This window comes from Eptatretus burgeri, chromosome 2 (genome assembly GCF_056783735.1).
Source record: "Eptatretus burgeri isolate ZD-2024b chromosome 2, Ebu_testis_v1, whole genome shotgun sequence".
NCBI classification, from domain to species: domain Eukaryota; kingdom Metazoa; phylum Chordata; class Myxini; order Myxiniformes; family Myxinidae; genus Eptatretus; species Eptatretus burgeri.
In genome coordinates, this window is record NC_140962.1 from 143,952,693 (window position 1) to 143,969,373 (window position 16,681).

At 40.3% G+C, this 16,681-nt stretch overlaps 1 long non-coding RNA gene across 1 annotated transcript; it reads left to right on the top strand.

The window, feature by feature from the left end:
- The first annotated feature begins 13,952 nt into the window (after positions 1-13,952).
- Positions 13,953-15,404, top strand: LOC147033403 (uncharacterized). The gene is made up of 3 exons (XR_015052309.1): positions 13,953-14,593; positions 14,904-14,961; positions 15,249-15,404. It is a non-coding gene; the product is annotated as an uncharacterized LOC147033403 (long non-coding RNA).
- The last annotated feature ends 1,277 nt before the right edge of the window (positions 15,405-16,681 follow it).

A 16,681-nucleotide genomic window follows, 5' to 3' on the forward strand; every position in this document is an offset into this window, starting at 1 on the left:
TAATTAATTATTAAATTATAATCTCGTTTCACTTTTCGAACAAAATGTAATCATGGCTGAGCATCATCAAGTTTGTGGAAAACGAGATCCATTGTGTTTGTAAAACCTTTTTGAGTTCAGTGTTATAAGCGATGACCTGTGCAAGGTGTAAGGTGTAAGGTGTAAGGTGTAAGATGTAAGGTGTGTGCTCAATTGAAATGTTTGGTTGTGAACGATTAAAAGTTCTATTGTTTCGTTTGAATATGTCAAACAAACCCCTTACCCCCCCCACCCCTCCTCCCTCCCCCCACCCTAACCCCATAGAGTTCTCATTAATATCTACACGGTTATCTGTTGGTTAATTAAACGAAAGCTTCATCAATGCAAGAAAGAACCATTATGTGAGGACCAGGAACAAACAGGCTGGCAGACATTTTGATTCCCAATTGCAAGCAAAGAAGGCTCGAGGATGGGATCATGAACAATTAAAACTTTTTATTGGACCATGGCAGGTCAGAGAACCTTCTTCTCGGAATGTCGAAGAACCCACAACCATCCAAGAAAAGACAAAGTTTTTAATTTGTTTTCTTTTCTTCAAAACATCATGATGATAAGGAAGAATTAGTTTTTTCTCATCTCTCAAGAAGTCTCACCAATCAGGGCTCAACAAGGGCTCTCTGTGGAGCGCACACCTCCACCAGGTGAACAGTTCACCTTTTGTATTCCATGAAAAAGGTCTGATCTGAATCCGGACTTTAACCAAAATCGAATCGGCTTCTTCTCGTCACCTAACCAACTCATCCACCAAGTTTTCTCATAATCCGTCATTAGTTTTTTGAGATATCATGCTGTATATCGTTTTGGCCCCATCTCTCAATGATGAAGAATCACTTTTTAAAAGAAATTGAATTCTCCTGTCTGGATCCGGATCTTCACTAAAATCGAATCAATTCTTTGTCTCACACCCCTGTCCACCTAGTTTCGTCCGAATCCGTCCAAAGCTTTTTGAGATATCCTGTACATAAGGCAGACAAAGGACCGGGGGTGAAAACATCACCTCCTTCCACCTTTGCTTGCAGAGGTAACAATGATTAATTATACCTAAACCATCGTAGGTGTTGCTGCGAATCATATCGTTGGTGACAACCATACAAACACACACACAAACACACAACAACACTGCACTTTCATTCAGACAAACACAGCACTTGAGCTTGGAAGAAGTAACATAACTACATGGGGGCACTCTCGCTCCCTGTGATGTCACAATGATGAGGTCACTTTTCTCTCCACACTCAAAAGGGCAATGAAGGATGGATACCAACCAAACCTATGGGGTTTGTCGATGTTCTCTCCTTTATAAATGCTAAGCATCAAGCAAAGAAGCAGCAGATTCCATTTTAAAGGTCTTTCGAGTGACTCGGCCAGTGTCGTCATCGAACCGTCAACCTGATCCCAAAGTGACACCGGACACTATCACCTTGATGTCACCGAGTAAACAAGACCGAGACGAACATAGAGGAGCGACAACACAACAAAATGAACAAACATTCTCTCATTCATTCTCTCATTCATTCTCTCATTCATTCTCTCTCTCTCTCTCTCTCTCTCTCTCTCTCTCTCTCTCTCTCTCTCTCTCTCTCTCTCTCTCTCTCTCTCTCTCTCTCTCTCTCTCTCTCTCTCTCTCTCTCTCTGCCCATGTTCTATGGTTGATGTTTCGTTCAGCTCTCTCAGAACACTTTTCACTTGCTCACACAGAAAATTCAACATCCTTCAGGAATCCAACCAGTGAGTGTGCAACAAAACCTCTCCATCCAACTTCCACTCAAAAAAACAACATCCTTCAGGAATCCAACCAGTGAGTGTGCAACAAAACCTCTCCATTCAACTTCCACTCAACAAAACCAACATCCTTCAGGAATCCCACCACTGAGTGTGCAACAAAACCTCTCCATCCAACTTCCACTCAACAAAACCAACATCCTTCAGGAATCCCACCACTGAGTGTGCAATAAAACATCTCCATCCAACTTCCACTCAACAAAACCAACATCCTTCAGGAATCCCACCACTGAGTGTGCAACAAAACCTCTCCATCCAACTTCCACTCAACAAAACCAACATCCTTCAGGAATCCAACCATTGAGTGTGCAACAAAACCTCTCCATCCAACTTCCACTCACCAAAACCAACATCCTTCAGGAATCCAACCACTGAGTGTGCAACAAAACCTCTCCATCCAACTTCCACTCAACAAAACCAACATCCTTCAGGAATCCAACCACTGAGTGTGCAATAAAACATCTCCATCCAACTTCCACTCAACAAAACCAACATCCTTCAGGAATCCAACCATTGAGTGTGCAACAAAACCTCTCCATCCAACTTCCACTCAACAAAACCAACATTCTTCAGGAATCCCACCACTGAGTGTGCAATAAAACATCTCCATCCAACTTCCACTCAACAAAACCAACATCCTTCAGGAATCCAACCATTGAGTGTGCAACAAAACCTCTCCATCCAACTTCCACTCAACAAAACCAACATCCTTCAGGAATCCAACCACTGAGTGTGCAATAAAACATCTCCATCCAACTTCCACTCAACAAAACCAACATCCTTCAGGAATCCAACCACTGAGTGTGCAACAAAACCTCTCCATCCAACTTCCACTCAACAAACCCAACATCCTTCAGGAATCCAACCAGTGAGTGTGCAACAAAACCTCTCCATCCAACTTCAACTCAACAAACCCAACATCCTTCAGGAATCCAACCATTGAGTGTGCAACAAAACCTCTCCATCCAACTTCCACTCACCAAGATCAACATCCTTCAGGAATCCAACCACTGAGTGTGCAATAAAACATCTCCATCCAACTTCCACTCAACAAAACCAACATCCTTCAGGAATCCAACCATTGAGTGTGCAACAAAACCTCTCCATCCAACTTCAACTCAACAAACCCAACATCCTTCAGGAATCCAACCACTGAGTGTGCAATAAAACATCTCCATCCAACTTCCACTCAACAAAACCAACATCCTTCAGGAATCCAACCATTGAGTGTGCAACAAAACCTCTCCATCCAACTTCCACTCAACAAAACCAACATCCTTCAGGAATCCAACCACTGAGTGTGCAACAAAACCTCTCCATCCAACTTCCACTCACCAAAACCAACATCCTTCAGGAATCCAACCACTGAGTGTGCAACAAAACCTCTCCATCCAACTTCCACTCAACAAAACCAACATCCTTCAGGAATCCAACCACTGAGTGTGCAACAAAACCTCTCCATCCAACTTCCACTCAACAAACCCAACATCCTTCAGGAATCCAACCAGTGAGTGTGCAACAAAACCTCTCCATCCAACTTCAACTCAACAAACCCAACATCCTTCAGGAATCCAACCATTGAGTGTGCAACAAAACCTCTCCATCCAACTTCAACTCAACAAACCCAACATCCTTCAGGAATCCAACCAGTGAGTGTGCAACAAAACCTCTCCATCCAACTTCCACTCACCAAAACCAACATCCTTCAGGAATCCCACCACTGAGTGTGCAATAAAACATCTCCATCCAACTTCCACTCACCAAAACCAACATCCTTCAGGAATCCAACCACTGAGTGTGCAACAAAACCTCTCCATCCAACTTCCACTCAACAAAACCAACATCCTTCAGGAATCCAACCATTGAGTGTGCAACAAAACCTCTCCATCCAACTTCCACTCAACAAAACCAACATCCTTCAGGAATCCAACCACTGAGTGTGCAACAAAACCTCTCCATCCAACTTCCACTCAAAAAAACAACATCCTTCAGGAATCCAACCAGTGAGTGTGCAACAAAACCTCTCCATCCAACTTCCACTCAAAAAAACAACATCCTTCAGGAATCCAACCAGTGAGTGTGCAACAAAACCTCTCCATCCAACTTCCACTCAGCAAAACCAACATCCTTCAGGAATCCAACCACTGAGTGTGCAACAAAACCTCTCCATCCAACTTCCACTCAGCAAAACCAACATCCTTCAGGAATCCAACCACTGAGTGTGCAACAAAACCTCTCCATCCAACTTCCACTCACCAAAACCAACATCCTTCAGGAATCCCACCACTGAGTGTGCAATAAAACATCTCCATCCAACTTCCACTCAACAAACCCAACATCCTTCAGGAATCCAACCAGTGAGTGTGCAACAAAACCTCTCCATCCAACTTCCACTCACCAAGACCAACATCCTTCAGGAATCCAACCACTGAGTGTGCAATAAAACATCTCCATCCAACTTCCACTCAACAAAACCAACATCCTTCAGGAATCCAACCATTGAGTGTGCAATAAAACATCTCCATCCAACTTCCACTCAACAAAACCAACATTCTTCAGGAATCCCACCACTGAGTGTGCAATAAAACATCTCCATCCAACTTCCACTCAACAAAACCAACATCCTTCAGGAATCCAACCAGTGAGTGTGCAACAAAACCTCTCCATCCAACTTCCACTCACCAAAACCAACATTCTTCAGGAATCCAACCACTGAGTGTGCAATAAAACCTCTCCATCCAACTTCCACTCAACAAAACCAACATCCTTCAGGAATCCAACCGTTGAGTGTGCAACAAAACCTCTCCATCCAACTTCCACTCAACAAAATCAACATCCTTCAGGAATTCCACCACTGAGTGTGCAACAAAACCTCTCCATCCAACTTCCACTCAAAAAAACAACATCCTTCAGGAATCCAACCAGTGAGTGTGCAACAAAACCTCTCCATCCAACTTCCACTCAACAAAACCAACATTCTTCAGGAATCCCACCACTGAGTGTGCAATAAAACATCTCCATCCAACTTCCACTCAACAAAACCAACATCCTTCAGGAATCCAACCATTGAGTGTGCAACAAAACCTCTCCATCCAACTTCCACTCAGCCAAAACCAACATCCTTCAGGAATCCCACCACTGAGTGTGCAATAAAACATCTCCATCCAACTTCCACTCAACAAAACCAACATCCTTCAGGAATCCCACCACTGAGTGTGCAACAAAACCTCTCCATCCAACTTCCACTCACCAAAACCAACATTCTTCAGGAATCCAACCACTGAGTGTGCAATAAAACATCTCCATCCAACTTCCACTCAACAAAACCAACATCCTTCAGGAATCCCACCACTGAGTGTGCAATAAAACATCTCCATCCAACTTCCACTCAACAAAACCAACATCCTTCAGGAATCCAACCATTGAGTGTGCAACAAAACCTCTCCATCCAACTTCCACTCAACAAACCCAGCATCCTTCAGGAATCCAACCACTGAGTGTGCAATAAAACCTCTCCATCCAACTTCAACTCAACAAACCCAACATCCTTCAGAAATCCACCACTGAGTGTGCAACAAAATCTCTCCATCCAACTTCCACTCTGAGAACCCAACATCCTTCAGAAATCCAACCACTGCGTGTGCAAAAAAACATCTCCATACGAAACTCATAAAAACATACGAGCCTCAACAAGGTACAAAAAAAAAGAGAAAAAAAAACCTGAATTTTTTTTTTTTGTAGTATTTCACTACTATGTTGAAGTGTAGTCTGTGTACAGATGAGGTTCTGGCGGTGTTGGAAGTGGAACCTGACCTCAGCACCGACAATGAATCAGTGTTCAGAACCTAATTCGGACCCGGATTACCAACCGGGTACGAGTACCGTGCGTCCTCCGCTGCAAGATTCGCAAACGGCATCAGCTTTTGAAGTTGAGTTGAGTTGTTGGCATCTAGCATGAGTGAGAACAGTGATGTGTCTGAAGAGGAAGCCGGGGACAACACCAAAATAGACATTAGAATCAGTCGGAAAGGGACATACTGAACGATCCACTGAGCACACCTTTCTCTGGAGGTTCTAATGTTTTTCTCGACTTGGCACATGACCACTCAGCTTAGAATGATTTATTATCCCTATTTAATCTGTTTGAACATCCAAACAATGCACAACTGTTAACCATTGTTCTGGTCACGATCAGGTCAAAATATATTGTCGGTTGTGTGAACCAAAAGCACTCAAAATCACTCGAGGCGTTACAATCCACGCTATGTCACTCTACTGTTTGCACTGGTTGTAGCTGTAAGATGGTGGCCTCTGCAAATCGTGCAAATGTGTGACGTCATTGTAAAGGCATCTACAGGCACTGCAAGTAAATGACATCATTTCATTCCAATGTGATGTAACAAAACTGATGTAAATACAAAACCTTCTTTACTTCCTGAAGATTTGATCGTCGTACAGTTTGAAACCAGGTTCATCACGAGAGGTAAACGAAAGATGCTTTTGTTCCTGGATTGTGGAACAAGAAATTATACAGCATATACTTTTGTTGGAAGTCTTGATAAACATGCCTGATGCATAACAAAGGAGGAGACATATTAAACAAAGAAAAAAAAGACATAAAATGTCATGGCCCCCATTGTTATAGTAATTTGCTGTACGGAGTTAAAGGGGGAGCCGATATTTATTTACAACCAAAAATGCCACCATTCCAGTTAGCCATCTTTGATGAGATCACAAAATAAGGTTAGGTTCAAGTGTATGCCATCATGTACTACTGTTATTTTACCAAATTTGAACAAAATTAGACCAAGCATATCTGAGAAATGGTCAGGTACACATTTAAGTAACAAAATGGCTGCCAGTCGGCCATCTTGGATCTGATCTCCAAAAAAAATGACACACATATGTAAGCCATCATTCATTATCTGTCTGCCAAGTTTGAACAACATCGGTAAATGCACGTCCAATAAATTGTTGAGGATGTGTTCAACATCAGGTTTTTTTTACAACTAAAATGGCCGCCAATCTACAAGTCAGCCATCTTTGGTCAGATAACAAAAGGTGAAGTGCACAAGTATGCCATCATGTGCTGTGCTTGTGCCAAGTTTGAACAAAATCGAACCTTACATGACCGAGAAATGGTTTGTGACATGTTTAAGTAACAAAATGGCCACCAGTCGGCCATCTTGGATTTGATCTGGAAAAGAAATGGCGTGCTAATGTAAGCCATCATTTGTTTTCTGTTTGCAATGTTTGAACAAGATCGGTGAATGCATGTCCGAGAAATGGTTGAGGACGTATTCGATACTGGGTTGTTGTTTTTTTTTTACAACTAAAATGGCTGCCAGTCTACCAGCCATCTTTGATAAGATCACAAAATGAAGTGAAGTGCATGTGTATGCAATCATTTGCTGTGCTTGTGCCAAGATTGAACAAAATTGGACCAAGCATGTCTGAAAAATAGTTGGGGACACTTTTAAGTAACAAAATGGCCACCAGTCAACCATCTTGGATCTGATGGTAAAACAAAAAAAATGACGTGCATATACATGTAAGCCTTCATTCATTATCTGTGTGCCAAGTTGAATAAGATCGGTAAATGCATGTCCAATAAATGGTTGAGGATGTGTTTAACATTGGGTTTTTTTTACAACTAAAATGGCCGCCAGTCAGCCATCTTTGATCACATCACGATACAAAATGATGTGCATATGTATATCATCACTTTGTCTTTGTGCCAAGTAGGAATGAAATAACTCCATACGTGTCTGAGATATGGTTGTGGACGCACGCACGCACACAAGAATCGAGACCAAATCCATACACCCCCGTTTTGGATCAAGTCCAACGGGGCCTAATAACTCGTGCAACCATTCAGTTTCAAGGGCTTGAAAAAAAAACTTCAATATTTTTTAGAATGCAATGTCGAGAGGTCATAGAGGAGGTTTGATCATGAGTGACATTTTATACAAATTAATAATATATTGGACCAAATGATAACGATATTATATGGGATTTGAACCCAACAGCTTCCATAATTCTGAGTGAGGTTTTCATACAGTAACACCAAATATACCAGTAATTACATAATGAGCTACTCATGATAGACCAATAATTATATAATGAGCAAATGATGAAAGACCAACAATTGTAGAATGAGCTCATGAATGCAGACCCATAATTATATAATGAGCTGTTGATGATAGACCAATCATTATATTATGAGCTATTGATTACAGACCAATAATAATTATATATTGAGCTACTGATTAGATACCAATCATAATATAATGAGCTATTGATGACAGAACAATAATTATAGAATGAGCTATTGATAATCGACCAATAATTATACAATGAGCTACTAAATATAAACCGATAATTATAAAATGAGCTACTCATGATAGACCAATAATTATAAAATGAGCGATTGATAAAAGACCAACAATTATTGAATGAGCTCTTGAATGCAGACCCATAATTATATAATGAGCTGTTGATGACAGACCAAAAATTATACAATGACCTACTGATTATCAACGAATAATTATATCATGAGCTATTGATGAAAGACCAATAATGATATCATGAGCTATTGATGAAAGACCAATAATTATATAAAATGAGCTCTTGATAATCCACCAATAAATATACAATGAGCTACTGATTAAAATCAATAATTAAATGAGCTATTGATGAGACCAAAAATTATAAAATGAGCCACTGATTAAAGACTAATAATTATATAATGAGCTATTGATTACAGTCCTATAATTAATTATATATTTTGCTCCTGATGAAATACCAATCATTATATAATGAGCTCTTGATGACAGAGCAATAATTATAGAATGAGCTATTGATAATAATTAATCGACCAATAATTACACAATGAGCTACTGAATATAGACCAATAATTATAAAATGAGCTACTCATGATAGACCAATAATTATAAAGTGAGCGATTGATGAAAGACCAACAATTATTGAATGAGCTCTTGAATGCAGACCCATAATTATATAATGAGCTGTTGATGACAGACCAATAATTATACAATGACCTACTGATTATCAACCAATAATTATATCATGAGCTATTGATTACAGACCAATAATTATAAAATGACCTCTTAATTATCCACCAATAACTATACAATGAGCTACTGATTAAAATCAATATTTATATGAGCTATTGATGACAGACCAATAATTATAAAATGAGCTATTGATTGCAGACCAATAATTATACAATGAACTATTGATTATGGACCAATAATTATATGATGAGCTATTGATGATAGACCAATAACTATAGAATGAGTTATTGATTACAGACCAATAATTATACAATGAGCTACTGATTCTCTACCAATCATTATATAATGAGCTTTTGATGACAAAACAATAATTATAGAATGAGCAAATTGATGATCGACCAATAATTATAGAATTAGCTCCTGAATATAGACCAATAATTATATGATGAGCTATTGATGATCGACCAATAATTATAGAATGAGTTATTGATTTGACACCAATAATTATTTAATGAGCTCTTAATTATTGACCAATAAATATAGAATGAGCAATTGATTTTAGACCAATAATTATATAATGAGCTATGGATGAAAGACCAACAACTATATAATGACCATTTCTATTTCGGTGTGTGTGCTAAATATTTCTCATTCTTGTGTTTTGTACCAATGCTTTATTTACATGCACCAGTATGATGGTATGCCTGGTGTTGGCCTAATGGTTAGGGTGGTGGGCTTGGGATCCCAGGTTCCTGAGTTTAAATCCCTCTCTGCTGATGAATTAATAGCAGGTGGGGTTGACTGTCTGTCATCCTTCTGAGGTCAGCAAAATAAGTGCAGCTTGCTGGTATACTGTGTCGGAGTGGTGACCTGTCCAGGATTGTGCCCAATTGCCAAGCAGACTGCTTCGGCAGCACCAACGCTCTGTACAGAATGTGGTCCCGATGGATGGATGGATGGTTTGGTGGTACATACCCATTATATCTTTGGGCTGGCCCTGGGAGGATAACCTTTCTGGATGTATACACACTTGGCTCTGATCTGTCTTGCCTGATTTGGAATCTTGCCGAATGATACTGCTATGATTATTGTTGTTAATATTATTAGTATTAATTAATATATCGTTAAGCCTGGTGTTGGCTTATCGGTTATGGTGGCTGACTTGGGATCCTAGAGTGCTGAGTTCGAACCAGGTTTTCTGCTGAATTAATACCAGGTGGGGTTGACTCAGCCTGTCATCCTTCTGAGGTCAGCAAAAATGAGTACAAGTGTACTGGTAATCAGGACACTGCATCAGCGGCATAGCCGTGTCCCTAACCAATGATGCAACCAGCAGCTGTAAGGGTGCACTCGGGAGAGAGAGGGAATGTAGGGTTTGCTACAAAGTTATCATTGTTTTTGTTATTTTTTTATAAATCGAATGCCATGCCATGGAAGCACCTACTACGCTGCTCTATACACCTGAACATGGCGTGCATTTAAAACATGAGAATTCTTCCAGGTTCTTTGTAGTTCATTAGCCAAATCAACTCAGGAGATCATGGCGATCATTTTGGTGTTTCACACTCCACATCAGAAAGCTCCAGTAAAACTTCACCAAAAAAACACACACACATTAAACATGCCACAATTCCTTCAGGAAGAGCAGGCGAGCGATCACCAGCACCCTGAGCAAATTACAAATTATTGCCCCAACTAGCAGAGGGCACAATAAAGAGCGGCAAAACTGCACTCTCAGCCAATGATGCCACACAATACACTTACAAAAATGTGTTGGCAAAAGGCTGAGTGGGGATTTTGGGGGTCTGGGTGTTTTGGGGGAATCCTGAGGAGTTGTAGAGTGCCTTCAAGACTGCCATCATTGATGTTGCTCGTGAATGTCTTGGAACCCACCGTCAGCCAAAGAGGAACTTTGTCTCCCAAGGGACACTGTATACCATTAATTGCAGTCACAGGGCCAGGCTTAATGGCAGAGCTGAGCTGTTCAGGGAGCTGACACGTAAAATTGTAGGTGCACCGAGGGCAGACAAGGAAGCCGATGTGCGAGGAATCTATTAAGGGGTGGAGCATCACCTGTGGATGAGTGCTTCTCGTCCTGCTTGTAGAGGAATTTGTCCATTGCATTCCTCAAAGTCTGTCCCTTGGTGTGTTGCATTTAGAGCAGGGGGTGGTGGGCTCTTGGGCCAGTTACTTTGAGCAGCTGTACCAGGCTGACCCACCGGCAGTTGAGTTGGATGTAAGGGTGTATAACCATCCATCCCCATTGCTGACCCTCCAATCAGCTGTGAAAAGCCAGATATTCCTCCACCCACATGAATACATCATTATACATACAGTACTTGTACCAACTTTGATTTATGTTCCTGAACACAGATTCAAAATATTAAATAATTCTAGTTGCCAGACCATGCATCCGATCAGGTTGAAATTTAAAACTTATATTCCGCATTACTACTAGATCGTAATTTTGACATTTCCCATCGATTTATGAAGCGGTTCAAGAGAAAAGATGGATTTTTTTAAGATTCCCATTAAATCCAATATGGCGAAGCAGACCATGTGACCTATTCATTATTCGACTGCCGGGAACATTTTTTTGAGGTTTCACTTGGATCAGTCCAGCCGATCGGGAGAAGATGATTTTTAAACATTTTAGGGAAAACCAAAATATGGCTGCTAAACCATGTGACCTGTGTCATCGGTGGAGAACTTTTCGTTCCTCATGGGTAGGCGATCATACCTGTAAAGTTTCACCTCAATCTGTTCAGTCACTTCATCAAAGAAGATTTTTGAAGGTTTTTATGTTTTAAAACAATTTGGCTGCTGAACCACGTGACCAATGATATCGTCAATATTTTCCCCCGGCCAATTTATTCAAAAGTGACCCTCAAAACTTTCATACCGATTGGATAAAGCATTCGATGTATGCAATTATGCCATCATAACGAAGCCACCTACGAGATCATCTGATAGATCATCATAAAAAAAATTACACTCGTTTCCCATGAGGAGTGCTTCACATGTGCCAAGTTTCAATTTTTTTCCATGGAGCAGTTTCAGAGATAGAGGTCCAAAGTTTTTCCTTTTTTCCAACATTGCTGTCACACCATATGATTTATGACATCATAATTATCATTAAAATATTCTACATGAGTAGTCGCACCAATGGTGACATTTTTGTGTCAATCGGAGAGACGGTTTCAAATAAAACAGAGAAAATTTGCATGGACATACGTATGGATGTCCGGATGGACAGACGGACAACCCAAAATCATAATGTCTGGTGACTTCATCAGCAGAGGTAGAAAAAAGATAAGGAGAACAACAGGATATTGTCCTCAAATCCTTTCTACCAACTCATGAGTTAATAGAAAATGACACCCCACATCGTGTTCATGATACAGCATACTTCAATTGAAATAAAATAATGATTTTAAAAATAGTTTAAAAAATCCAGAGGTTTACAGCTGTTGAAGCAGTCTTATACTGCACACCAAACTTACACAGCACCCAATTCAACATGTCCATTCACTGCTAAATGGAAGGTTTTTGAAAGTGCAAAGAAGGCAATTTGTGTTCTCCAGTGCTCAATTATATAATTCAATTTAAATAAAATAAAGATATTAGAGGTTGTAGAAAAAACTTTTTTCGGAAGTTTACCACCATTGATGCAGCATCTTCACCCCCAACTTATTTGACGTGTTACATTCGTTCTTCATGCCTGTTGTTTGTGTACTTTACGATGTCCTTCAAAACCAAATTTCCTGTTTGGAATTATTTTCTATTATGGTTAACTGCCGGGCAGACAGAGTATAAAAATTATCTCGCTCCTCTCTATACCTCTATTCGTGTTCAGAAGACAACATTCAATTGAAATTAAGTTGTTCCTTGTTTATAAACTGCAGTTTGTAGACAGACAAAGTGAACCAATTGCTTAACCCCGGTCTTCACTTTGCGTGTGCAGGGAAATTAATCACAAACCTTTCGAAAGCCGATATCTCGAGAAGCTCCACATATATATATATATATATATATATATATATATATATACATATATACATATATATATATATATATATATATATATATATATATATATATATATATATATATATATATATATATATATATATGTAGGGAAAGAATACTGGTTCTGGCTCACTTTTCCCCATGTAAATGAATGGGGGATTTTCAGCCATGAAATTTTTCTTTTTTTGCCCCTAAAAAAATAAATCCCCTTTTTAGCCCAAGGTATATTTATTTGTCTCCCCTTTTAACCTGGAGCCTGGTGTTGGCTTAGTGGTTAGGGTGGTGGCTTGGGATCCCAGGGTCCTGAGTTCAAATCCCGTTGGCTGCTGAATTAACACCAGGGGGTTGACTCAGCCTGCCATCCTTCCGAGGTCGGCGAAATGAGTGCCAGTGTACTGGTCCCGGTGTATGCCCCAGTTAGAATAGGTGTACCGTATCCCTGTCTGTCGTAAGAGGCGACCAGGGTTGGTGTCAGGAAGGGCATCCAGCCATAAAACATTGCCTCAAGAAAAAGCCAAACCCCTGCACAGCAGGGAAAAATGGCTGTAAAAACGGTCATTTTTTTATTTCCCCTTTTAACCTAGGGGCTCTCTATTCAAATAGCCCATACAACAAGATAAAGATTTGTTAAAGGTGATTCTAAAGAAATATCTGAAACGCCTAAGCCCCGGGGCACTCTCTATTCAAATAACCCATACAACAAGATAAAGATTTGTTAAAGGTGATTCGAAAGAAATATCTGAAACGTCTAAGCCTCGGGGCACTCTTTATCAAATAACCAATGCATATTGTTTAGCTCACTCATTGAACCTATAAACATTTGTTCATTCTCAAATTCCTTCAATAGTTTAATTTTCTTTGCACAATAATCCCCATCTAAAATATTGAAAAACAAAACATTTGAATCTTTATATTTTTTAAGATACCCCTTTTGTGCCATTACGAAATGATAAACTTCTCTTAATGATCTCATCTGGCCACCCTAGTTGCAAATCATTTTTGTACATAAACCATGCCAGAAAAAAAGTTTTGTTTCAAATGTTTTCAGTTCATGCAGTGAAAATGAGGAAGTGTTTTTTTGACACGGCCGTGCTGTGTGAATGAGGAAGTGGTTTTGGACTGTCATGCTGTGAAAAAATAGGAACTATTCTGTGAGACAAGGTCTCGTGTTTATATTTTATCTCAGAACACGAACTGAAAACATTTGAATCAAAACTTTTATGGCGTGGTTTATGTCCAAAAATGATTTGCAACTCGGGCGGTGGCCAGATGAGATCATTAAGAGAAGCTTGTCATTTCCTGTGCCCACACCCAATGATTAAGCAATCTCCTCATCGTTGCTTTATAAGCGATTCGCCAGACAAAGTTTCTGCCAGACGGGATTTTCATTTTTACAACTGAGGCATGGACGATATTTCTTCCGATGAAGCCAACAGCCCACTACAGAGTTGGTAAGTTTGTGTATGCTTTTCTCTTTGAACGATGAAGCAAATGATTATTAATTAAATCATGATAATTCTGATATATATATATTTTTTCCCTGACAGGGCATTGGAAGAAATTGAGTTTACATATCACGACGTGGTTCATGAAATTAATACTCTTATTGAAGAGATCAATGATTTTAGAAGAGAATTGAAAGACATTTACAATGAGTGGCATGAAGTCTTATCACGTCCTCTCATCTCGAAGGAATTAAACCAATGGTGAGACACGTGTGTGTGCCTCTCTCTGTCTGTCTTTCTACCTACCTCTCTCTGCTCTTATTGAAGAGGCCAATGATTTATAATGACTGGTCTCTGATCTCGAATGAATTAAACCAATGGTGAGGCACGTGTGTGTGTGTGTCTATGTGTGTGTGTGTATGTGTGTGTGTGTGCGTGTGTGTGTGTGTGTATGTGTGTGTGTGTGCGTGTGTGTGTGTGTGTGTGTGTGTGTGTGTGTGTGTGTGTGTGTGTGTTGCTTTCTCTGTCTGTCTCTTCATCTATACCCTTGACTTATTATTTTTTTTTTCAGCACTATCGCACAACATCAGCTGTTGAAGCAATCTTGTACAACACATGATTTTCTGGAGGTAAATATTTCTGAATTATTATTAATATCACTCGTACAACACATGATTTTCTGGAGGTAAATATTTCTGAATTATTATTAATATCACTCTCTTTAGAATGTCGCCTTATGTTGGTTGCATCATTAGTTTGGACGTGGTTTTGTCAGTACACTGGAATTCATTTTATTGACCTTGAAAGGATGACAGGCTCCTGGTGTGTTAATTCAGTGGTCAACGAGGCTTATTCATATTACCATGTAATTATCTTTATAGAACCTAATTATTATCCACTTTTTGTTTCAAAACAGAATATGGTGTCTGAGTTTCGAAATCACAAGACATCTGAAGAAGATTGCTGGGAAAGATTGTACATTCTCGCAAATGAATATTTAATATTTTCAATATTAATAAATTATAATTGTTTTGTTTACAATTACTTGATTCTGAATTACAAGAAAAGAATAAAAGAGATGTAAAGGGGGGGGGGTTTGGGGGGGAGGGGAGGGTAGGTGCGCTTCAATGACCCATCACCCCCTCATCCCATCCCTCCCTCCCCATGTGTGTGTGTGGGGAAGGGTGGGGGGGTGGGATGAGGAGGTGGTGGGTCAAAGGGGGGGGCGCACGGGGGGGAGGAGGGGGGGTGGGGCTTGTGTGGGCGGGGCTTGTGTAGGCGGGGCTTCGGTGGGGGCTTGTGTGGGTGGGGTGTGTGTGGGAGGGGCTTGTGTGGGCAGGGTGTGTGTGTGGGTGGGGCTTGTGTGGGTGGGGCTTGTGTGGGCGGGGGTTTATGTGGGTGGAGCTTGTGGGAGGGGTTTATGTGTGTGGAGTTTTTGTGTGGAGCTTGTGTAGGCAGGGCTTATGTGGGAGGGGTTTATGTGGGCAGGGTTTATATGGGCAGGGGTTTATGTGGGTGGAGCTTGTGTGGGAGGGGTGAATGTGGATGAGGCTTATGTGGATGAGGTTTGTGTGGATAAATGGATGGGTGAGAGATGGGGGGATGGGTGGATGAGTGGAGCTTGTGTGGATGGGTGGATAATTTTTTAATTAGATAAACATGTTGTGTGTGTGGGGAACTAATTAACTAATCACTAATTATGTGAATATGATGAATATGGGTGGAGCTTGTGTGGGGTTTGTGTGTGTGGAGCTTGTGTGGAGTTTTTGTGTGGAGGTTGTGTGGAGCTTGTGTGGGGTTTGTGTGGGGTTTGTGTGGGCGGGGCTTCGGTGGGAGGGGCGTGTGTGGGCGGAGTCAAAAAGGGGCGGAGTCAAAAAAATTTCAATTTATTGGAGCTTGTGGGGGGGTGTGTGGTGGGGTTTGTGTGTGGGCGGGCTTGTGTGGGCGGGGGGCTTGTGTGGGTGGAGCCAAAAAGGGGCGGAGTCAAAAAATTTCAATTTATCTTTGTCTTTTGTAATTCCTGTGAATAAAATGAACCTAAAATCTCTTCCCCTTCCAAATCATATATCTTATAAGTCCAAGGAACCGTATCTATTACATCAATAATTTTAAAAAGCTCATTGGTCCATCTTTTCGTATAACCTTTTTCAAAATGAGATTTCCACCTATATATTCTTACGATATCACCAACTTTGAACTTAGGTTTTCTGACATTAATCTCTTTTTCATATTTTAATTTTGTAAATGTTTCTGATGGTTTCATATTTGTTGCCGTGTGAATCGTGTCATTATACTTATCCACAATATCCTGAATAAAAGATGACCATTGTTGTGAACCGAGTTGTGTGA